We start from the raw sequence: 23,107 nt of genomic DNA, 5'->3' as shown, positions 1-23,107 counted from the left end.
CGCTAGGGCCGCCGCCCTGGTTCCTGCTCCGTGCTTGTTGGGCTTTATCCCACCGTTTGACGCACTTGTTACACACGTGTCTCCACTTCTCGGTCCTTCCGGGAGTCCCAGCCCAGGGTATGCCCTGCCGGCCCTCCTGGTTCTCCCAGGAGTATGGTGACGAGAACAGATGCGGTGCAGGCACTGTCTGGTGTCATTTGTCGTGGGGCAGATGCACGGCCGGGCCTTGCTGTGGTATGTCTCTGGCTCCCTGTAGAGGCAGGCCCCAACTTAACAACGGCTCGACGTTTGATTTTTCAGCTTTACTGGGGTGCGAAAGCGGTCTGCGTTCTGCAGAAACTGTACTTGGCATTTTGAATCTGGATCTTTTCTGTGCTAGCGATCTGTGGTACGAGCCCTCGTGATGCTGGGCCGAGGCCACAGTTCCCAGTCAGCCCGCGATCAGGAGATGGACAGTCCCGCCGTCTTTCCCCTTGAGTACGGTGTGCGGTCCTACGCGAGGTATTGGACACCTGCTGTGAGTGGAGGAAGATCTGTAGTTGCCTCCTTTTCTCCCTAGGCATCTGCTGTTGGCCACTGTTCTAGGCCAAGTGGTGGCAGTCATGACAGCTCCTTGTCACTCAGTCACATTTTTTTTTTATTTTTAAAATTTTATTTTTTTTATAAACATATAATATCTTTTTATCCCCAGGGGTACAGGTCTGTGAATCGCCAGGTTTACACACTTCACAGCACTCACCATAGCACATACCCTCCCCAATGTCCGTAATCCCACCCCCACAACCCCCCTCCCCCCACTCAGTCACATTATTACTTGCATTACACACACACGGGGCACATGCCCAGGATTGTAGGACTAGTCAGTGATGGAAGCTGGATTTCATGCCAGAGAGCCTCCCCCTGCCCCCTAGGCTCAGGTCTGCCGTGCTGATGGGCTCTTTGATTGGGGCTCTGTGTATGTCTCCAGGAGGGAAGAGGAGGGTATGTGCTGACAACACCAGCGGGCTCTATCCTTAACCAGGCAGAGTAGCCACGATTACTAGCAGTGAGCAGAGAGGTGTTCAGCTTTTGCTTTGAGTCTTCTCTTCCTCACACTCAACAGCTAGGAGGGAGCTCTTGAGAAACCCGGGAGAAGGTGAGAACCTGCTTGGCCAGACAGAGCTCTTGTTCAGGGTGTCTGGTGGGGCTCTGTATGGATGCCCTTTCTGAGACTTTGGTGGGAGACCAGCTGAGCTCCATCCGTGGCAGGGAGAAACTGGAAGCTTGAAGCCCCAGGGTTGTGCGGCCGCCTAAGCAGGCTGCTGCTGGGGCAGGGCCAGTCAGGCTCGCTGTGAGTTGTTGAGTTCTCACGAAAGGCCAGATATGAGCTGGATCCTCTCTCTCCGTGTGGGTCCCATCTCATCCTCGCAGCTCCCAGGCTGGGGCCAGCGGGGGCACAGAGGCAGGCCAACTCTCCAGCAGAGACACCGTCACCTGAAGATGCCCTTACTCTTCATAGTCTTGGCCCACATGGGATTAAAAATTTAAATTAGGGGGCGCTTGGGTGGCTCAGTGGGTTAAGCCTCTGCCTTATATTTAAAAAAATAAAAATAAAAAAAATTTAAATTAGTTAACATTTGAAGATTTGGAGATTTAAGAAAATTTGGGTTTCTTGCCTTTCTTTTAGATGCTGGCAGATGTGTCCCCTTGCCCTGTGTTCCTGCAGGGGTGTAGGTGGCTGCCATGGGTCTACTCGGCTCCCAGGGCTGGCCTCGTGCTCCTGCTACAGGCTTTGCTCTACCTGCTCTCCTCTCTGGCCGGCTGCTTCCTTCCCCTTAACACCTTCCCACCCCGCGGCCCTTTGCACCACAGCCCTTGCGCTAGGACATGGCCAAAGAACTGGAAATCTGGAGACTGGGCCCCTCCCTGTTGCCGCTGTAAGACAGCTCTTGGTCCGAAGTGTAAGGTTCAGGATATTATCTGAGTAGATATCTGAGTAGAGCTGGCTTCCTTCCTTCCTTTCTTTTTCTTTTTTTTTTTGAAGATTTTATTTATTTATTTGACAGACAGAGATCACAAGTAGTCAGAGAGACAGAGAGAGAGGAGGATGCAGGCTCCCCGCTGAGCCCGAAACGGGGCTCGATCCCAGGACCCTGAGATCATGACCTGAGCCGAAGGCAGAGGCTTAACCCACTGAGCCACCCAGGCGCCCCAAAACTTACTATTTTAGTAATTTTTTTTTAAACTTTTTTTTTTAAAGATTTTATTTATTTTATTTGACAGACAGAGATCACAAGTAGGCAGAGAGGCAGGCAGAGAGAGAGAGGAGGAAGCAGGCTCCCTGCTGAGCAGAGAGCCCGATGCGGGACTCGATCCCAGGACCCTGGGATCATGACCTGAGCCGAAAGCAGAGGCTTTAACCCACTGAGCCACCCAGGCGCCCCATTTTAGTGATTTTTAAGTGTGCACTTCAGAAGCACTTAAGCACATTCACTCGGCTGTGCCCTCATCACGACTGCCTGTATCCAGAACTTTTCTGTCTCCCCAAACTGAAACTGTCCCCATCACACACTCTCCCCCCGCAGCCCCCTCCTTGGCCCCACCATTGACTCTGTCCCCGGGTCTGACCGCTGCGGGTGCCTCCTAGAAGTGGGGCCAGACAGGATTTGTCCTGTGTCTGGCTGGTTTCACTCAGCACCGTGTCCTCAGTGCTCCTCCAGGTCGTGGCAGGTGTCCGCTGCTCCTTCCTTTTCAAGGCTGAGGATGTGATTGAGGATAGATGCCCATGGCCCTCTACCTGGCTCAGGGAGAAGAAGAGATCATTCTTAGAAGGTCAGACTCTGAACCTCAGCTGTTAGCCTTTGCACTGTTGTGGGGTTCCATCGGGTGGCCAAGCCGGGCTTGCTGAGTCAGCCGCTGTTGGACAACCTGATCGCTTCTTGGCGCTTTGGCTAAGGTCAACTGTACTGTGTGTCCCTGTCGGTTTAATATTAGACAGCCTGACTGCCTGTTGTCATGAAGTCGCATCTCTCCCGTTCCTCTGCTGTGTGACGCTTACTGTCTCGTCATTTCCTGGGGACGGTCTATGAAAATCCTCCCTAGGATTGATTCACCAAGGAGCCCCACGCAGTCTGGGTGACTTGTCCCAGACAGCCTTCAAAACACCCCTGTTTCCAGGGACTGGTTGGACATTCTCCATCTTAAGCGGGAGGAACCTGGCCTCCCACACCCGGGGGACGTCCCACCTTTGGACGTTTTGACAGAGACTGGTCTGTGTAGCCAGGGCAGTAGTTGTCTTCTCTTTGATTTGGTGTTCTCCTTTTAAGGTCCCTGAGACGCTTCGAATGAGACCAGGACTCTAGGTGTGAGTTTTCTGATGGGTAACTACACACCTACACATAGGCACAGATAGAGATGATCATGCAACAAATCTCTAGGTGCCCATTACTCAGCTTTGTCTGGGAGCAGGAATATCCTGTCCAGATCAAGGTCCAGCCAGACTAAGAATCAAATTGACATGAGACCGATTAACAGGAGAAAATGAAATTTAATTTTGTATGTATGGGGAATCCAAACAGATACGGGAATTCCAAAGATAGGCAAAAGAGTATATATTCTCATTCTGAACTAAGGTGAGGGGGTGAGGGTCTGGGACTCTGAAGGAATGCAGTTCACAGGAAGGTGAAAAAGAGCAAAGGTTCAGTAAACAAATGTTTGCTGCCACTCAGGGATACAGAGAGGACTTGGGTCAGATAGGCCTTGCTAGACTTCTCCCCGTCTGCCTTACCTCCTTTGTAGTATGATGTAGTTATCTATGGTGAGAGGATTCTTCTTGGAGGTACTCCCTAAATTCTTTTTAGGCACTTGAGGTGGAGATAAAGAGCTTTTCCTGGATTTGCTGGGTTTTGATGGCTTTTTAACTCAGAATAATCTTTATGACAAAGTGGCCCATCTTGGGGCAGCCCTGCTCTTGACTCCTATAGTTTCAATAGTTGTGACATTTTGCCAATCTTGTTTTGCCTCTCTGTACTCCTCCTAATCTTTTTTTTTTTTTCCTGGTATATTTAAAAGCAAATTGTAGAAATTGTGAAATCATGCCATTTTACATGCCTGCTGATCTCTGATCTATGCTCGGCCTAAAAACGTACCTTCTGTAGTTGATTGGTTTGAATCGAAGTTAAAGTGTCTCACTTTATTGAATATCTCTTAAATCCTTTGTTTTTAGGGCTGACTGCCATTCCTGTATTGTTGGTTGGTTGGAGAAATTTGGTTATTTGTCCCGTAAGCTCCCACATTCTGGATTTCACTAGTTGCTCTTTTTGTATTATTTAACTTGTTCCTTTCTCTCACATTTCCAGTGAAGAGATTGACAAAGTGATTATGTTTAGGTACAACTTTTTTTAGGTACGAAAACGGAACAGGTGTGGTCTGATGGATTTTAATGTAATATCCACAGGAGACCTGAATTTGAAAACATTCTCTTTCCGTTTTATATATATTTCATTTCAGAACTTTTCTTTTTCAAGAAAATGTGAAAAGACACTTTGACCTGGGCGGGGTGGTGTTGACTATCCTTTTTTCATTAAACCCTGGGAATGTCTGTCCAGATAGTTTCTTCCTTCAGATTTTGCAGGGTTCAGTTCTCTGATAAGATAGATTGATTCTTAGTGTGTGATGTCTGCTTAGGTGTTAAAACATTGTTTTCATTCTGCCTCCACTTCTTCACAGGACTTCCTCCAGTAGCTGCTGGAAAATGGGAGAACTGCTTCTCTTTGGCTTATTATTTCCCAGCAGACAGGTATATTAAACTGAATAGAAAATGTTTAAAGAAAACAAAACAAAAATTTGGCAGTACAGAGTGGCGGCATGTGCTCACATATGCTTTTCCTGGAGACAGGTTTCTTACATAGATCGTCGTCCTGTTTATCGTGGACCTTAGGGCATTTTATCTTATTCTCTTTAACTCCTGTGTAGTCGGAACAAATAATGAAATAATTACTCCAAATAGACCAGGGATTACAGGGTGAGAAATTAAACTATATGAGTGCTGAAAGAAGACCAAGGTGTGTTTCTTTATAACTTAGGAGTGAGGAAACTTTTCTATGACTTAGAACCTAGAACAGTAAAAGAAGACTGATCACATTGATTAATTCATAACCGCATTACAAAAATCACCATAAGCAAAGTCAAAAGACAAATGACAATAAAAAAAGATGTTGAATTTCTGTCATAGCAAAGAGCTTTTATCTCTAATAGTTGAAAGAACTGTGCACCTGAGGCTAGCATACATATGCTAACTAACTAGAATTTAAATAAAAACTTAAAAAAAAAAAATTCATAGAGGGGCTCCTGGCTATCTCAGCCAGAGGAGACTGCTCCTCTTGATCTCAGGATTGTGAATTTGAGCCCCACATTGGGTGTAGCAGTTACTAAAAATAATAATAATAGTAATAATCATCATCATAATAATAAAAGAAGTCCTAGAAACTGAGAAGAAAAAGAAAATAACCTGATAGAGAAAAATGGGGAAAGGATGGGAATAGATTATGGAAAATAAATAAAAATGGACTTTATGTAACTGAATAGATGCTTACTATTCATTGTAATAAAAATACTAATCAAAGCTCTATGGAGACACCACTTCCCACCATATCGGTAGAGTTGGCCAGCTGTCCTGGTTTGCCCAGGACGTCTCTGGTATTGACGCTGATAGTCCTCTGTTTTGGGAAATCTCTCAGTTCTTAGCAGACTGGGACAGTTGATCATTTTACATATTGGCAGAAATCCAGAATTTTAACTGTATGTTCTTAGACAAAGCTGTGTTGAAACTGCCGTCTTGCCAGTAGAAATGCGGAATGGTGCGGTGCCTCTGGAGGGGGTTTGTATCTTGCAGGGTTGTGTGTGGGTTTGCCCTTTGGCCCAGCAATCCCACGTCTAGGAATCTGTCTGGATACGTTGAAAGATATGTTGGCAGAAATAGGAAATGATTTTGCAAAAGACTGCTCATTGCAGAATTATTTGTTACAGCAAAGCGCTGCAGGGGCGCCTGGGGGGCTCAGCGGGTAAAGCCTCTGCCTTCGGCTCAGGTCATGATCTCAGGGTCCTGGGATCGAGCCCCGCATCGGGCTCTCTGCTCAGCGGGGAGCCCGCTTCCTCCTCTCTCTCTGCCTGCCTCTCTGTCTGCTTGTGATCTGTCTGTCAAATAAATAAGTAAAATCTTAAAACAAACAAACACTGCAAACAACATGTCTGTCACTAGGGGTAAGTCAGCATGAAGGAGTAGTGTGCATTTATCACAAGGGGCATGAATCTAGGGTGATAGGATTCAGGTCAGGACAGTGGTTGGCACCTTTGGGGACATGAGGGGTACTTCAGGGTGCTGGTAATCCAGTTTCTTAAACTAGATGGTGTGGCTGCATGAATGGGTTTATTTTTATTATTATTTTATTTATTTATTTATTTACTTGACAGACATAACAAGTAGGCAGAGAGGCAGGCAGAGAGAGAGGAGGAAGCAGACTCCCCACCAAGCAGAGAGCCTGATGTGGGGCTCCATCCCAGGACCCTGAGATCTGACCCGAGCCACAGGCAGAGGCTTTAACCCATTGAGCCACCCAGGAACCCTTATTATTATTATTTTTAAAAGATTTTATTTGTTTATTTGAGAGAAAGAGATTGGGAGATCACAAGCAGGGGGGAAGGGTAGAGGGAGAGGGAGACTCCCTGCTATGTGCGGGAACTTGATGTGGGACTTGGTCCCAGGATCCTGGGATCATGACCTGGGCCAAAGGCAGACACCTAACTGACTGAGCCACCTGGGCCCCCAAATGGGTTTATTTTGTGAAAATTTAGGGAGCTCTTCATTTTTGATTTGTGTGCTTTCCTTTGTACTATATTTAAAATGAGTAAAAACGTTCACTTAAAGAAAGGAGTAAGGTGGGGCACCTGGTTGGCTCAGTCAGTTGAGTGTTTGGCTCTTGATTTTGGTTCAGGTCATGATCTCAGGGTTGTAGGATCGAGCCCTGCATCAGGCTCTGGCTCAGTATGGAGTCTGCTTGAGATTCTGTCTCCCTCTGCCCTCCACCCCTCCTCTCACCCTCAAATAGATAAAATCTTTAAAAAATAGAAAAGGAGTAAGGAAGAGACTTTTTTTTTTTTTAAAGATTTATTTATTGGGGGGGGGGCTTGTGAGCAAAGGGGGAGAGGGAGAGAGAATCTCAAGCAAACTTCCTCCTGAGGGCAGAGCCCAACATGGGGCTTAATCCCAGGACCCTGAGGTCATGACTTAAGCTGAAATCAAGAGTCTGCTGAACCACCCAGGTGCCCCAGGAAGTGTTTTATGGAAAAAAACAAACAAACAAAAAAAACCCAAAAAAACAAAACCAAACTAGAAAACAAACCAAGATACAGAATAGTTTTGTACAAGAAATATTGGAAAGAATATGAAAAAAAGTATATAGTTGCAACGAAGCAATAAATCAGAAAAATAAAAATAGCTAGATTGAGAGGAGGGAAGCAAGATGAAGGGACGGGGTGAGACCTTTGTAAGGTGTTTTCTTATGAGAGTTTTTTACAAATTTTGGAAAAAATTTGGCTTTGGTTTCTTCATGTGTTCTTACGCTCTGTTCTCTCATACCGCTCCGTGATTTCAGTTACAGATGTGGTGGGCCACCACCAATGACAAGGTCTCATGGGTCACCGATGCTCTGGTCTTCCTTTCTTCCTTCCTTCCTTTCTTTCCTGGCTCTGTTAATTTTTTTTTTAAAGGGAGAGAGAGAGAGCACAAGTATGAGTGGAGGAGGGGAGGTTAGAGAGAAAATCCCAAGCAGACGCCCTCTGAGTCTCAGGACTCGAGATTGTGACCCAAGTAGAATCAAGACTCGATGCTTAACCCCCTGAGCCACCCAGGCGCCCCAGTTCTGTTCTTTTTAATTTTTTTAAATTTTTTATTTTTTAAATTTTATTTATTTTTTTATTTATTTGACAGAGAGAGATCAGAAGTAGGCAGAGAGGCAGGCAGAGAGAGAGAGAGAGAGGAGGAACAGGCTCCCTGCCAAGCAGAGAGCCCGACGTGGGGCTCGATCCCAGGACCCTGAGATCATGACCTGAGCCGAAGGCAGAGGCTTAACCCACTGAGCCACCCAGGCGCCCCTGTGTTCTTTTTTAAAAGACCATTTGTTTTTGGGTGGAGAGCCTGCTTAAGATTCTCCCTCTCCCTCTGCTTCTCTCTCTCTCTTTCCCTCTCTCCTCCCCCTCCCCCCTCTGAAAAAACAAAACAAAGCAAACTTTCTTTTCCTTCTTCAGTCAGATTGGGTAGTTTCTGTCTTAGGTTCACTGACATTGTCTTCTGTCTCCCAGTTCTCGATTGTCTCTCTAGTGTATGTTTTTATATCCGATATTTCAGTCTCCATTCTAGAATAGTCATTTGTCTTTCTACGTAGTGTCCATTTTTTCCCATCTCTATTTCTGCGACTCCATTTTTTTCACTCATTATCACTGTCTTTTCCTATAAGTCTTTGAACATATTTATTGTAGCTGCTTAAGGTCTGTTTCTGCTATTTCTACCATCTGAGACATCCTGTTGTCTGTTTCTAATAGCTGCTTTTTTTAAAAAAAAATGTTTTCTAAAGATTTTATTTTTCAAAGATTTTATTCACTTATTTGAAAGAGTCAGCGCGCGAGCTGGAGGGAGAGAGTCCACAGCAGACTGTGCTGTGCACTGAGTGCAGAGCCAGGCACAGGGCTCCATCTCACCACCATGAGATCATGACCTTACCCAAAACCACAAGTCAGCCGCTTAACTGACTGAGCCACCCCTGAGATTTTTTCAGTAATCTCTACACCCGGCGTGGGCTAAAACCCACAACCCTGAGATCAAGAGTAGCACACTCCACCAGCCAGCCAGGCGCCCCAGCGCCTTTTTTTTTTTTTTTTTTTTTTTTAAGAGAGAAAGAGAAGGAGAGCCTGAACGGGGGTGGGGCAGAGAGACAGAGGGACAAGCAGACTCCCTGCTGAGCATGCAGCTCCGTGCAGGGCTGGATCCCACGAACTGGAGATCACGACCGGAGTCAAGATCAAGAGTTAGATGCTCAACAGACACAGGTGCCCCGTCCCCACCAGCTGCCTTTTTTTTTTTTTTTAGATTTTATTTATTTATTTGATAGAGAATGAGAGAGAAAGAGTGAGCACTAGCAGAAGTGGGGAGAGCAGCAACTAGAGAGGGAGGCAGAAGCAGACTCCCACTGAGCAAGGAGCCTGATGTGGGGCTCCTGAGATCATGACCTGAGCCGGTCAGATGCTTAACTAACGGACCTACCCAGGCGGCCCCGCAAACCCACAGTGGCTTTTTAATAAGAAAAAAATCATAGTTAAATTTTCTGCTGCATTGTATGTCTCACAACTTTTTTTATATGTTGGCGTCTGGATAATGATCTTGAGTTTTGTTATGGCAGATGGATTATTGGAAGATCACTTTGGTCCCGTCAGTCTCGGTTTTGCTCTTTGAGTAGATCTGTCTGGGGGTAGCCTCTGCTCTGGTTGTAATACTCGGGTCTTGGCTGTGTGCCTCAGGTGCTCTGTCCGCTGTTCTGGCGAGTTGCAGAGGTCGGAGCACCCGGCACCTCCCAGCCTGCAGGACCTGTGGTGTCTCTGTCTGCTCTCAGCCCCACTGCTCTTCGTTGAGTGGTTCTGTTGGTCTGCGACACCTCTTAAGTACTTTTGACTTTGGATACCTGTACATATTTTACATAAGTAAAAAAAATTAAATAAGCAATAGCAAATTAGAAATCCCCTTTCCCCCAGTTGAACATAAATACAAACAAGTGAACATTAGTTTAACTAACACCCCCCCCCCCAACCAGTCCCAGGTAACAAAGCCCCAATACAAGGGTGGGTCAGGTCAGGTGGAGATAACAGGCGAATGCAGGGAATGCAGGGACCGTCGGGCCAGGTGGAGACAGCCAATCAGTAGAGCGCGCATACTGTCTCCCTAGCTACCAAGGAGTGTGGGCCTGCCTTTTGGGCGCCAATTCTGACTAAGGTGATAGGCTAGTGCTATGGGGCCAATTGTAATTCAGTTGGCCACCCGTGTGGGACCTAGCGTGACTGTGCAGCTTTCTCTGTGTGTTGCAATCTCGTTGGCCGCCTGTGTGTGGCCAGGCCCAACCACATGGCCTTTGCTCTATAAAAATTAGTCTGTGAGGCAGGGAGGTCGTCACCCTCTCTGTAAGGGCTGCCCCCGACCGGTCTGTTTGACGGTCGGTTTGATTCTTGATGCTTGGTGCGAAATAAAGCTTTGCTTGACCTTCGCTTTATATCAGTCTCGCTCCTTTGACCATGGACCCATTATTGGGGGACCCAACATTGGGGACCCAACAGTAACACTGACTTATTTCTGGCTCACTAGCACAACTTTGATTGTCTTTTTTTGTTTGGTTTTTATTTTTATTTTTATTTATTTATTTATTTTTTAAAAGATTTTCTTTATTTATTTGACAGAGGTCACAAGCAGGCAGAGAGGCAGGCAGAGAGAGAGAGGGAGAAGCAGGCTTCCTGCTGAGCGAAGAGCCCAATTCGGGGCTCGATCCCAGGACCCTGGGATCATGACCTGAGTCGAAGCAGAGCCTTTAATCCACTGAGCCACCCAGGTGCCCCTTGTTTGGTTTTTATATGAAATTTAAAAATATACAAATACACAGAAAACATTACAGTGGAACACTCTGACTCACCACCCAGCTTCTTTCCCATCTTCCCTTGCCCTCTTAACACTTTAAAAATCTGGTTCTTGTTTTTTGGTGGAGTATTTTAGAAGTGAATCCCAGAAATAATACCATTTTACCCACGAATACTCACTTTTTCTAACACGTAAGAATGGTTTCTATTTTTAAAAACATAACCACCATATCATATTACAACTAAGAATTCATAGTAATTCCCAATATGATCTAATGGTGGTCCATATCCAGATTTCTCCAATAGCTTCAAATATAACCTTTTTACATTTGATTTGTCCTTTTTTTTTTAATTCCCCCAAGGTGGGAAGCACGGTTCCTGGTGGTACTGCAACCCTAGGTTGTCACACAGGATGGATGGAGCCAGCCTCTATCCCATCCTCCAGCTCCAAAAATCTGTGTAACATGTAACCTGTTGTCCTCCAAAGAGGACTTGTGTTAGATGTTAAACTGATAAGAACAGAAAATACACTTGATGGGAAGTGATTACATTTGATTTGTTCCGACTGGACTCAAGATCTATATGTTACATTTGGTGATTATGTTTCTTAAGTCTCTTGTACTCCAGAGCAGTCCCCTGTCTCTGTTGCTAAAGTGTAATTTTCAAAAGGTAAAAATCATGGCTTTTGTGCATGAGAAGAAAATGAGAAGTCCCAGGTTCTAACGCTTTTCTAGAAGTTGCGATGGCTCATCAGTGAGTTCTCCAGTCGTTGTCTTGGTGTGCCCAGAGACATGCATGTCCCAGTGGTGATGGCATATAGTATAGTTACAGAACTGGACAGCTTCATGGGGAACCTTTCTCATGTGACATTCCAGCCATTGAGCTGGTTACGCAGATACAGCATGGGTGTACATCATCAGTACTGTTGTCTCTGGCATGAGCAAAGACAAGGGAATGTTTATTCCTTAATCATAAAATAGTCTGAGACTTTGAGTACCAAGTTAAGATACTGATTTTTTTTTTTTTTTTGCCTTTTCTCTACTATATTGGTTAGCTTTCACAGGCAGAACTTAAAATAAATTTTTTTCTTCTTTTTCAGGTGAACAGATTATAAATGTACTGAATGAAAAAATCTCTCTTAAAGTCACATACAATCCAAGGAAAAAAACCCAAATGTTTTTATATTTTGTTTGAATATAAAATTAAGCAAGAACTTTCCATAGAAGGTAAGATAATTTTCCTTTGTAATTCTTCTTTATTGTAATTTATGCAAATATACTGAAGACGTTCAGAATGGATGACTGCAAAATGCTTCGTTCGGAATGCGTATGAACGGGTTGTTGTCTTTTGGCTGTTTTTTGATCCTTCTGTATCTGGTTTTAAGACACTTTGTTGTGGAAAAGTTACTTGGTCTCCCTAACCCAGAAGTACAGGGCCAGTCCTGCATATGTAATGAGGCACATTCTCTTTCTCACCTGTGGGGAACACGTGAGACAGGGCACAGATGCTGTCATGGTCGCCATCCAGAGCGTACATTCCGCATGGAGGATGAAAGTCAGGGAAGGGCTCGGCTTCCTGCAGTGTTAGATGCCCTCAGAAGGCTCACCCGGCGCAGTTCATTTACATGCTGCATGGATGACAGTAAATGTGTTCTCTCGTGAGCGCTTCAGTGCATTAAGAACTAACATGCTCAGGCACCTGGATGGCTCGTTGGAGTCATTTTTTTTTTTTAAGAATTTATTATTAGAAAGTGAGAGCAGGAGCAGAGGGGTAGGGGCAAAGGGAGAGGGAGAAGCAGGCTCCCCACTGAGGAGGGCACCTGATGCAGGGCTCGATCCCAGGACCCTGAGATCATGACCTGAGCCAAAGGCAGACGTTTCACCGACAAAGCCACCCAGGTGCCCTTCATTCGGACTTCTGACCTCAGCACAGGTCTTAATTGTATGCTTATGGGTTTGAGCCCACATTGGGCTCCATGCTGGGCACGGAGCCTACTTTCAAAAACAAAAACCTGGGGCACCTGGGTGGCTCAGGTCGGTTAAGCCGGCCAAGCTCTTGATTTCAGCTTAGGTCATGATCTCAGGGTCCTTGGATTGAGCCCGGAGTCAGGCTCTACACTCAGCAGGGAGTCTGCTTCAGGATTCTTTCTCTCTGTCCCTTCCCCCATGCACGAGTGTGTACGCTCTCTCTCTCTCTCAAATAAATAATAAATCTTTAAAAAATAAAACACCAACCCCCTTCAAAGAAAACCCAACTAAGGTAACTCTCCAAAGGCCAAAAAAGAAAAAATTTAAGAAAAGAAACAGTGAGGAATTGTGATAGCACACCCTTGTTCCTTACTAAAGAAAATCATCTTTGGAGGAAGGCATACTGAGCGTTAGCCCTTGGAATTTCTGTAGAGTAAATTTAAGCACACTTGAACTTCTAGTCAGAACACATGGGGCACCTGGGTGGCTCTGTCGTTAAGCATCTGCCTTTGGCTCAGGTCATGATCCCAGGGTCCTGGGTTCAAGCCCCACATTGGCCTCTCCACTCAGCGGGGACTCTCTCCCACTCCCCCTACTTGTGTTCCCTCTCTTGCTGTCTCTCTGTGTCAAATAAATAAATAAAATCTTAAAAAAAAAAAAAAAGAATATACACACCCCTAAAAAGAAGAGTTAGCATGATTAGATGCCCCAAGGCCTGCAGATACTGGATAATTGGATGTAGTATGTGTACTAATGTATGAGGTGTTTGAAGTAATACAAAACAGGATACAAATTAGTAATGAAAAGCAAAGTAGCAAAATGATCCAAGTAGAACTTTCAGAGGTGGAAACAATGTTGAAATTAAAAACTCAGTATATATGGGTTAAACAGATTAAAATATGGCTGAAGATAGAATTTGTGAACTGAAGTATGAGTCTGAAGAAATTACCGGCCTGCGGCACTGAGAGATGGGGGGACTGGCAAACGAGGTAAAGAGAAATGGAGGATAAAATAAAATTGGGTCATAAATGTGTAGTTTCCAGGATGGAAAAATAGGGAACATGGAGGAGAGGCATTATTCAGAATATTAATAGCTTTGGCTTTTTGGAAACTAGTAAGAAACATAAATCCACAAATTTAGGAAGCACGCTATGTCCCAAGTGGTATAAAAAAAGAAACCTATGTCCATACTTTGAAATCGTCTAGCAACAGAGAGAAGAACTTGTAAGTCACAGGTAAAAGGTAGATTACCTACAACAGATGTCACATTAGCGTGAATAGAGAGTGTAATCATTCCTCAAAGTGATAAGAAAATACAAATTTCAGTATAGAATTGTGTGTCAGGTGTATTTGGCAAAAAACTGCAGCAGTGTGATTAGTAAATGTTTTCGATAAAGGTTGAGCTAGGTTATTTGGACTGTCTTCTAACCTCCCACCCTCTACCTTAAGGAAAACAACTAAAAGTGTTGGATTCAAAACCAAAAAAACCAAAGAACTGACAATATAACAATGAAATTCTAGACAAACCAGAAGTAAGAACCAGGAAGTAAGAGCCCAGAGGAGTAAATACCTCGGAATCTGCATTTGCCCTGAGAGCATTTGCTGATTGGGACAAAGTGGGACTTTGATTTTAGAGGTCTTGTAGGGTAGGAAGAGGGGTCAGTTAAGATCCACCGTCCTCTCAAGGTGCAGAGCCCAAGGGAGATTCTCTGCATGTGAAAGGGGGCCAGAAAGGCTCCATCCTTAGGGCAGGAAGAAGGAGCAGCTCCTCTGTGTCACTCCGTCCTTGCCCCCTGGTTGTCTTTTTACTCTTAAATACTGCGGGAGAGAAGGCGGGGCAGTACCTGCGGCTGTGGGTTGGCTTTTGCGAGGATTTCTAACCTTGGTTCACAGTGCCTGGTGCTTCAGGGAGATCAAGCACAAATTTAAAGTTTTCTGGTTTGGTGAATGCCTTTAGGCATCCTGCAGGGGCAAACTTAAAACCTCTCTGGAGGAAGTTACCTTTATCCTAAAACACCAAAAAAGCCCCTACAGGTACTTTTATGGATGTTGATTTGTACACAGACAAAACTGACCAGGCACACAAGGAAATAAGACACCAGAGTGAAAACCAGTAGAAACAGACCCTCTAAGACTTCAGATTTTGGAATTATTAGAAATAAATTATAACACAATCATGTTTATTTTTTAAAAAATTTTAAAAGATTTATTTATTTGACAGAAATCGTAAGTAGGCAGAGAGGCAGGTGTTGGGGGTGGCGGGAGCAGGCTCCCCGCTGAGCAGAAAGTCCGACGTGGGGCTCGATCCCAGGACCCTGAGATCATGACCTGAGCCGAAGGTAGAGGCTTTAACCCACTGAGCCACCCAGGCGCCCCTAAAGATTCTATTTATTTGTCAGAGAGAGTGCAAGCACACAGGCAGGGGGAGTGCACGGGGGAGGGGGGAGGAAGCAGGCTCCCTGCTGAGCAGCTTTATCCCAGAACCCCTAGATTGTGACCTGAGCCAAAGGCAGACCCTCAACTAAGCCTCCCAGGCACCCCTTTTACAGTTATTTTAATTTATTTTTGTGGTTATTTTTTCTTTTCACTTATAATTTTCAACATTTATTTATCTTTTTATCCCACCGCAGTCCTTTTTTACAGTGACGCCCCCTTTTTTGGGATCTTTCCTCCAGTGCACCGTGCCCATATAGGCATGGTCTGTTGTTGGTAATGCACAAGTCTGCTCTCTGGACTCACGTTGCTGTTTTTTTCATGTCAGATCGAATTCTGGTGGTACATTGGTAAATGTTTAATAACTGACTCTCTGGGAGAGTAAAAAACATGGTGGTTTGAAGGATTTGTTGATCTCCATGGTGCACATACTGTCATCATGTCCGGCTTAAGTGACCAGTGTGATGCCGCTGAAGATGGGGTTGGGAGAGGTGTGCCACTCTGGCCACCACTGAGCCCATGCTCTGTGGCAGGGCGGGTGACCTCATCTGTTTCCTTCCCTTTGCCGTCAGGATCCATGAGGACACAGTGTGCCAGCCACGGTTCTGGGCTTACCTGTCACAGCCGCTCTGTGGGATGCTCACTGTCCCTGGTTTGCTGTGGTGGAAACCAAGGTGCGAGAGGTGTTGTAAGTGGCCCCAGGTCACACAGGGCTTTGATCGTAAACTACACCAGCCAGCAAACCCCCAGCTGATTTGCAGCTGGGCAGGTATCAGGGTGCGTTCCCAATTCTAGTTTTCTCTTAGCAACAGCCTCTGCCACAGAACGTTCTTTTTTGAAGGGCTCCACTCACGGAACGGTGTGCTGTTGTGGCGGCATTTCTCTTCAGAGTCTGTCTTCCATGTGATAGTCCTGCTCAGTAGACAGTTCCTCTCATCTGACTGTTGGATAAGCCTCTGGACCATGTTGGTGACAGCCTGCTGGGCGCTGCAGACAGACGGGGTGTTGCGGGCTGTGGGGACCCCTTGTGCTGTGCGGGTGCTCCGGTGTGCCAGAGGCGTCTCAAGCCGGTTCATGAGCCCCTTACTATTCCTAAGGGTGCTGTCGGCGGTGGGCCTTTGGGTCAAGTGTTAGCCTTCTCTGTAGGCGAGGCCCCGCTGATGCGACGCTAGCGTCTCTGTGCTGGGTAGTGCACATTGCTGGGATACAAGAGACGTTTGGAAGCCAGATATGTGCTGTTACCTGGATGAGAGTTTCAGAGTCCGTCTACACCAGGTGCTTTGACAGTGGCACTAGCCGCGGCAAACCCTTCAAAGGAGGCCACTGTTGTGATCATTTAAATACTTCTTTTTTTTTTTTTTAATGTTTTTACTTACTTATTTGTCAGAGAGAGAAAGAGCACAAGCAAGGGGAGCAGCGGCAGAGGGAGAAGCAGACTCCCCGATGAGCAGGGATCCTGATGTGGTGTTCGATCCCAGGATCCTGGGATCATGACCTGAGCCGAGGGCAGCTGCCCAACCATCTGAGCCACCCAGTTGTCTCCATTTAAATATTTTTTTTTTTTTAAAGATTTTATTTATTTATTTGACAGACAGAGATCACAAGTAGGCAGAGAGGCAGACAGAGATGAGAGAGGAGGAAGCAGGCTCTCTGCTGAGCAGAGAGCCCGATGCGGGGCTCGATCCCAGGACCCTGGGATCATGACCTGAGCCGAAGGCAGAGGCTTTAACCCACTGAGCCACCCAGGCGCCCCACCATTTAAATATTTCTTAAAAATGTGTGGATAGTGGGCACCTGGGTGGCTCAGTTGGTTGAGTGACTGCCTTTGGGTCAGGTCATGATCCCAGGGTCTTGGGATCGAGTCCCACATCGGCTCCCCCTGCTCTGTGGGGAGCCTGATTTTCCCTCTCGCTATGCCTGCCACTCCCCTTGATTGTGCTCTCTCTCTCTGTGAAATAAATAAATAAAATCTTCAAAAAATTTTAATGTGTGGATAGTGACAGGGATATAAATATCGTTGCAGAGATTTTTAAATTTAGGGTCATAGCAAATGTACTGATATGAGTCAGTGAGGCATAGAGTCTAAATTAATGGTCTTATTTCAAGTGTTAGTGGAAATGTAAGTAGATGTTTTCTAGCATTAGTCTTTAATATTGGTGGCATGAGCAAAATAAGTGTGTTACCGCTTTTTTCTTAAAACTATTATTTTTTCAGAGTGAAATGTTATCCTTAATCCAGGGACTGTGGATTTCCTTTTTTTTATAAAGAGTCATTGTTTCCTGAAATTAAGGTAATTATGGATGATATAGTTAATCCTTTCCTCCTTTGTATCTTCTCTCTCCCCTCCCTCCTCCTTGTTTGGCCAAGTTGAAAAGTTGGCAACCCTCTGTTGGTTTTCTATATTAAAAGAAGAAAATCTGCTGGCCCAGAAAAGCCCTGTGTCTTGTAAGTGTTGAACTGGGCCAGCTTTTATAGACAGGTCTCTTGGGCTTGGTTTATGAGTAGATGGTACACTTGATTCTGTAAATGGGGTGGGCTCTCAGAAGCCCTTGAATGTCTTACTCTTCTAAACTTTCTGTTTTATAATTTTGGGGTAAATAAGTGAGCATTAAACTAGTCTGTTGTTTCAAATTATAAATTATGAGTAAGTGGATAATAGGATTTGGGTTTAGTTTTGGTTCTATTTGTTGAACATGATTTGTTCTGTATGGAGTGTATGATGGAACAGCTACAACGTGGAGCTTGGTGGGCTGGCACACGCAACCCCAGCCTCACGCAGGGAAACATCAGTAGTGCCTCTGATCAGTGCTTGAGTGTGCCCTGGGCACCTCAGTGCATCTGTGAGTGGTGCTGCTAGCGAGACACTGCCTGTGTCTCTTGTATGGAAAAAACAAACCGGGGCGCCTGGGTGGCTCAGTGGGTTGGGCCTCTGCCTTTGGCTCAGGGTCCTGGGATCGAGCCCCACCTCAGGCTCTCTGCTCAGCGGGGAACCTGCTTCCCCTCCTCTCTCTCTGCCTGCCTCTCTGCCTACTTGTGATCTCTGTCAAATAAATACACAGGAAAAATCTTTAAAGCTAAACAAAACAAAACAAAAACCAACTTCTCATGAAGGGGACCTCCGGGACACCAGGACAAACTTAATAGCAAAGTTAACAATACTGGATGGCTATTTCCCTAGGCTGGGCAGTGAAATGGGTGATGTCTGGGGTACTTCCAAGTGGTCTGGGTAGGAGACAGTCCAGGGAAGAGAATGGGCTTGAACTGATCTGTGTTGAGGCTGGGGGAAGGGCGTGGGAGGGCTCATATACACTTCTCGCTGCAGTTGGGCATGTGTGAGATTTCCCAAAATAAGTTAAAAAAGCAAGAAAACATGAAAAGCAAAAATAAGCATAAACCCCAGCCACCTAGGAACAGTGATGAGGTAGAAATTTGACCTAGTCCCCCTGCCTAGGCAAACACAGATATGCGTTTTTGTCTCTATAGATTGTCTGTTCCTTTTTTTTAAGATTTTTTTATTCATTAGAGAGAGAATGAGAGAGAGAGAGCGCGCATGAGAGGGGAGAGGTCAGAGGGAGAAACAGACTCCCTGCCAAGCAGGGAGCCTGATGCGGGACTCGATCCCGGGACTCCAGGACCACGACCTGAGCCAAAAGCAGGTGCTTAACCAATTGAGCCACCCAGGCGCCCCAGATTGGCCTGTTCTTAACCTTTAATAGAGATGGCCTCATAGACTGTGTGGTCTTCTGTGACTGACTTCTTCACCTAGCATGTTTTCCAGATTCATCCATCTTTTAGTACTTCATTCCTTTTAGGTGCTGAGTAATATTCCATTATGTGGATGTACTGTGTTTTCAAGAATCCGTTCTTCCCTTAATTGGACGTTTGGGCTGCTTCCACTTCCGGTTACTGTGAATCATGCATGGTTAACATTGGTGCACAGGGTTCTGCGTGGGTGCGTGTTTTCATCTCTCCCGGGTACATGCCTCGGAGTGGAATTGCTGAGTCATGTGGGGACTCTGTGCTTCAGCATTTGGGGAATTACAGATTACTTTTCATTTTGCATTCCCATCAGCAATTGTATGAGGGCTCCAATTTCTTCACACCCTCATCAACACTTGTTACAATCAGTCTTTTTGATGTTAGCCATCCCCGTGGGTGTGAGGCTGTATCTCATGTTAGTTTTGGGTGATGATGGCCAATGACGTTGTGGATCTTTTCATGTACTGTTGGCCGTTTGGGTATTTTCTTTGGAGAAATGTCTCTTTCTTTGCTAATGTCAGATCCTTAGCTCATTTTAAAATTTGTCTTTTTATTACTGAGTTGTAAGAATTCTTTGTATATTCCAGATATAAGTCCTTTATCACATGTATGATTTGGCAATAATTTTCTTTTGTAGTAATTTTCTCCCCTTGGGTGAATTGTCTTTACACTTCCTTGGTGGTGGTGTTTGAAGCACAGAAGCTTTATTTTGCATGGAGTTTAATTTATCTGTGTGTGTTTTTTTTAAGATTTGTGTATTTGAGAGAGAGCACATGAGCAAGCCAGGCAGGGGGAGGGGCTGACAGAGAGGGAGAAGCAGACACCCCACGGAGCACCCTGGGATCACGACCTGAGTCAAAGACAGATGCTTAACTGACTGAGCCACCCAGAAGCCCCGTATCTGTGTTTTCTTTTGTTGTCTCTCATGTCCTATCTAAGAAACTGTCCCCACATCCGAGGTCGTGATTTGCCTCTGTTTTCTTCTAAGACTTTATTATTTAAACTCTTAAATTTAGGTCTCTGATTCGTTTTAAGTAGATCTTGGTATATAATGTATAGGTAAGGGTCCACATTTATTACTTTGTATGCAAATATCTAGTTTGTATAATGAAAAGACCAGTCTTACCCCCATTGAATGGTGTTGGTGCCCTTGTCAAACATTAGTTGATTGTAAATGTGAGGGCTAATTTCTGGACTCTGTTCTGCTCTGTGGGTCTATGTGTCTGTCCTTGCGCCAGCACCACACTGCTCTGATTACTGTAGATTTGTGGTCGGTTCTGAAATCGGGGGAGTGTGAGTCCTCCAACTTTGTTTCTTTTCAAGATCTTTTGTCTCTTCTGGATCTCTTGCATTTCTGTGTGAAATTTAGGATCAGCTTATTTGACATACAGGATTTTAAAAAAACTGTCTCTTAGCTATTAATTTCTATACTTCATTGTGTTTGGAGAACACAGTCTGTGAGATAGTAGTCTTTGGAGTATATTAAGCTTTCCTCTGTTGATTTAACATGTGGTTCATATTTGTAAATGTCTCATTGTGTGCTTAAAAAGAATTTGTATTGTCTGTTATTTGGGTGTGGAATTTTTTTATCTGTTTAATAGCTTGGCCTTATTAATAGTATTCACATTTTTAACATTTCAACTCTAAGAAATAGTAGAGATATCTTCTACACTTTCTCTAGTTTTTTTTTTTTTTTTAAGATTTTATTTATTTGACAGAGATCACAAGCAGGCAGAAAGGCAGGCAGAGAGCGGAGGGGAAGCAGGCTTCCTGCCAAGCAGAGAGCCTGATGCGGGGCTCGATCCCAGGTCGGGAGACAGAGGCCTAACCCACTGAGCCACCCAGGTGCCCCTTCACTTCCTCTAGTTTTCTCCAGTGGTAACAATTTGCAGAATTATAGTAGAATATTACAACCAAGCATTGACACTGAAATAGTCCACTGATCTTGTTCACACGTCCTCAGTTTTATTTGTGTGTGTAATTCTGTACAGTTTGTCGTCCGTGTAAATTTTGTCCATGGCTGATTCCACAGCTGCAAGGGTTCTCATGTTCCCTTTTATAAAAACCACACTCACTTCCCTCTTGCCCACTTCTTCCCCCTAGGCGGCATCCCCCATCCTTAAGCACTGGCAGCCACTAATATGTCCTCCATTTCGAATGTTTTGTCAGTTCGAAATGTTAGATGTAGATGGAGTCATAGAGTAAGTAGCCTTTTGTGATCAGTTTTTTCCCCTAGAGACGCCTCCGAGTTGTTGTATCAGCCGCTCTTTCTTTCTGTTGCTGAATGGCAGTCCCTGACGTGGGGGGTGGGGCGCGGTGTGGTTAAGGGTTCCTGCAGGGCTCTCTGGACTGTTGGGACCCTTACAGACACAGCTGCTGGGAGCATTAATGCGCAGAGTTTTGTTTGAATTCAGGGTGTTATTTCTTTAGAGTAACTGCCCAAAGCCAAACCGTTTTTCATTTAGGGACTTCTGTCAGGTGCCGCCCTGAAGTTATGGAGGTTGAAGAAGAGCACGTGTGCGTGCGTTTGTGGTGGCCACAGACATGCAGTTCCGTGTCCCTTTTACCTGTTTGTCGCCTTGCGTCTCTGTCCGAAGTTTCAGTTTGTCAGAAGGAATTAGCTTTCTTTTGGTTAATGTTCACCTCGTGCATATTTTCCAGTCTTTTATTTATTCCTTTTTTTTTTTTTAAAGATCTATTTATTTATCAGAGAGAGACAGAGATCATAAGTAGACAGAGAGGCAGGCAGAGAGAGAGGAGGAAGCAGGCTCCCCGCCGAGCAGAGAGCCTGACTTGGGATTCGATCCCAGGACCTCGGGATCACAACCTGAGCCGAAGGCAGAGGCTTTAACCCACTGAGCCATCCAGGCGCCCCAGGATAGTTGTTTTTGTTCTAGTTTTACTGCTGGTTAAAAGTTACATATTCTGGGGCTACTGGGTGGCTCAGTTGGTTGAGCACCTGCCTTCAGCTCAGGTCATGATCCCGGGGTCTGGGATCGAGCCCCGCAACGGTCTCTCTGCTCAGTGGGGAGCCTGCTTCTCCCTTTCCCTGCCGTTCTGCCTACTTGTGCGCGCTCTCTCACTCTCTCTCTGTCAGATAGATAAATAAATGAATAAAATCTTTTTTTTTTTATTTATTTATTTGACAGACAGAGATCACAAGTAGGCAGAGAAGCAGACAGAGAGAGGTGGAAGCAGGCTCCCTGCAGAGCACAGAGCCCGATATGGGGCTCGATCCCAGGACACTAGGACCATGACCTGAGCTGAAGGCAGAGGCTTTAACCCACTGAGCCACCCAGGTGCCCCGAATGAATAAAATCTTAAGAAAGTTACATATTCGGGACGCCTGGGTGGCTCAGTGGGTTAAGCCTCTGCCTTCGGCTCAGGTCATGATCCCAGCATCCTGGGATCGAGTCCCACATCGCGCTCCTTGCTCAGCAGGGAGCCTGCTTCTCCCTCTGCCTCTGCCTGCCTCTCTATCTGCTTGTGCTCACTCTCGCGCTCTCTCTCTCTCTCTGACAAATAAATAAATAAAATCTTAAAAAAAAAAAAAAAGAAAGTTACATATTCTGCTTATGTTTTTATGGTGACCTCCCCAAAGTTAAGACCCTTTGTCATGGGTATTTCTCCTTTTGACTTTTTTTTTTTTTTTAAAGATTTTTTGTTTATTTATTTGTCAGAGAGAGAGAGAGAGAGAGAGAGAGAGAGCAAGCACAGGCAGACAGAGTGGCAGGCAGAGGCAGAGGGAGAAGCAGGCTCCCCGCCGAGCAAGGAGCCCGATGCGGGACTCGATCCCAGGACGCTGGGATCATGACCTGAGCCGAAGGCAGCTGCTCAACCAACTGAGCCACCCAGGCGTCCCTCCTTTTGACTTTTTAAGCTTAATGATATCTCTGCTTTCCTTCAAATAGGAGAACTATGTTTTCATGCCCTCCCTTCTCCTTTTGTCGTATCAACAGGCAAAGAGGTGTCTACCAGGTATAATCCTAGAAAGTTCAATAGCTATGCTGAAACGAAAGCCATTCATGTGTTTGGTTGATAGTGAAAGAGGGATAAAATGCCTGATGACACTCCATGGAATTCTGAGCTTGACTCTGTTTTATTAAAAATTTTGAGAGCTGCCTGGGTGGCTCAGTCGGTTAAGCATCCAATTCGTAATCTCTGCTCAGGTCTTGATGTCAGGGTCTTGAATTCAAGCCCTGCATTGGCCTGCATGCTGGGTGTGGAGCCCATTCAAAACATTTTTTTTTTGATTAGTGATTTTAAGATCTATTAGAGTGCCTTATTGTGTTAACAGA

General features: G+C 45.3%; 1 protein-coding gene across 7 annotated transcripts in view; it reads left to right on the top strand.

The window, feature by feature from the left end:
- Positions 1-2,791: 2,791 nt before the first annotated feature.
- Positions 2,792-23,107, top strand: part of LOC111157448 (protein phosphatase 6 regulatory subunit 2) — a 67,244-nt gene continuing 46,928 nt past the window's right edge. For all 7 annotated transcript variants that reach the window (XM_022518857.1, XM_022518856.1, XM_022518855.1 and 4 more), the window contains exons 1-2: positions 2,792-2,811; positions 11,750-11,876. The gene's annotated coding sequence lies outside the window, so the exon portion shown is untranslated. The remainder of the gene's footprint in view (positions 2,812-11,749; positions 11,877-23,107) is intronic.

The sequence above is a fragment of the Enhydra lutris genome, unplaced genomic scaffold (genome assembly GCF_002288905.1).
Source record: "Enhydra lutris kenyoni isolate GAN:26980312 unplaced genomic scaffold, ASM228890v2 scaffoldscaffold55, whole genome shotgun sequence".
Lineage (NCBI taxonomy): Eukaryota > Metazoa > Chordata > Mammalia > Carnivora > Mustelidae > Enhydra > Enhydra lutris.
Note: the sequence above shows the minus strand (reverse complement) of the source record. Positions and strands in the feature narration are given on the sequence as shown.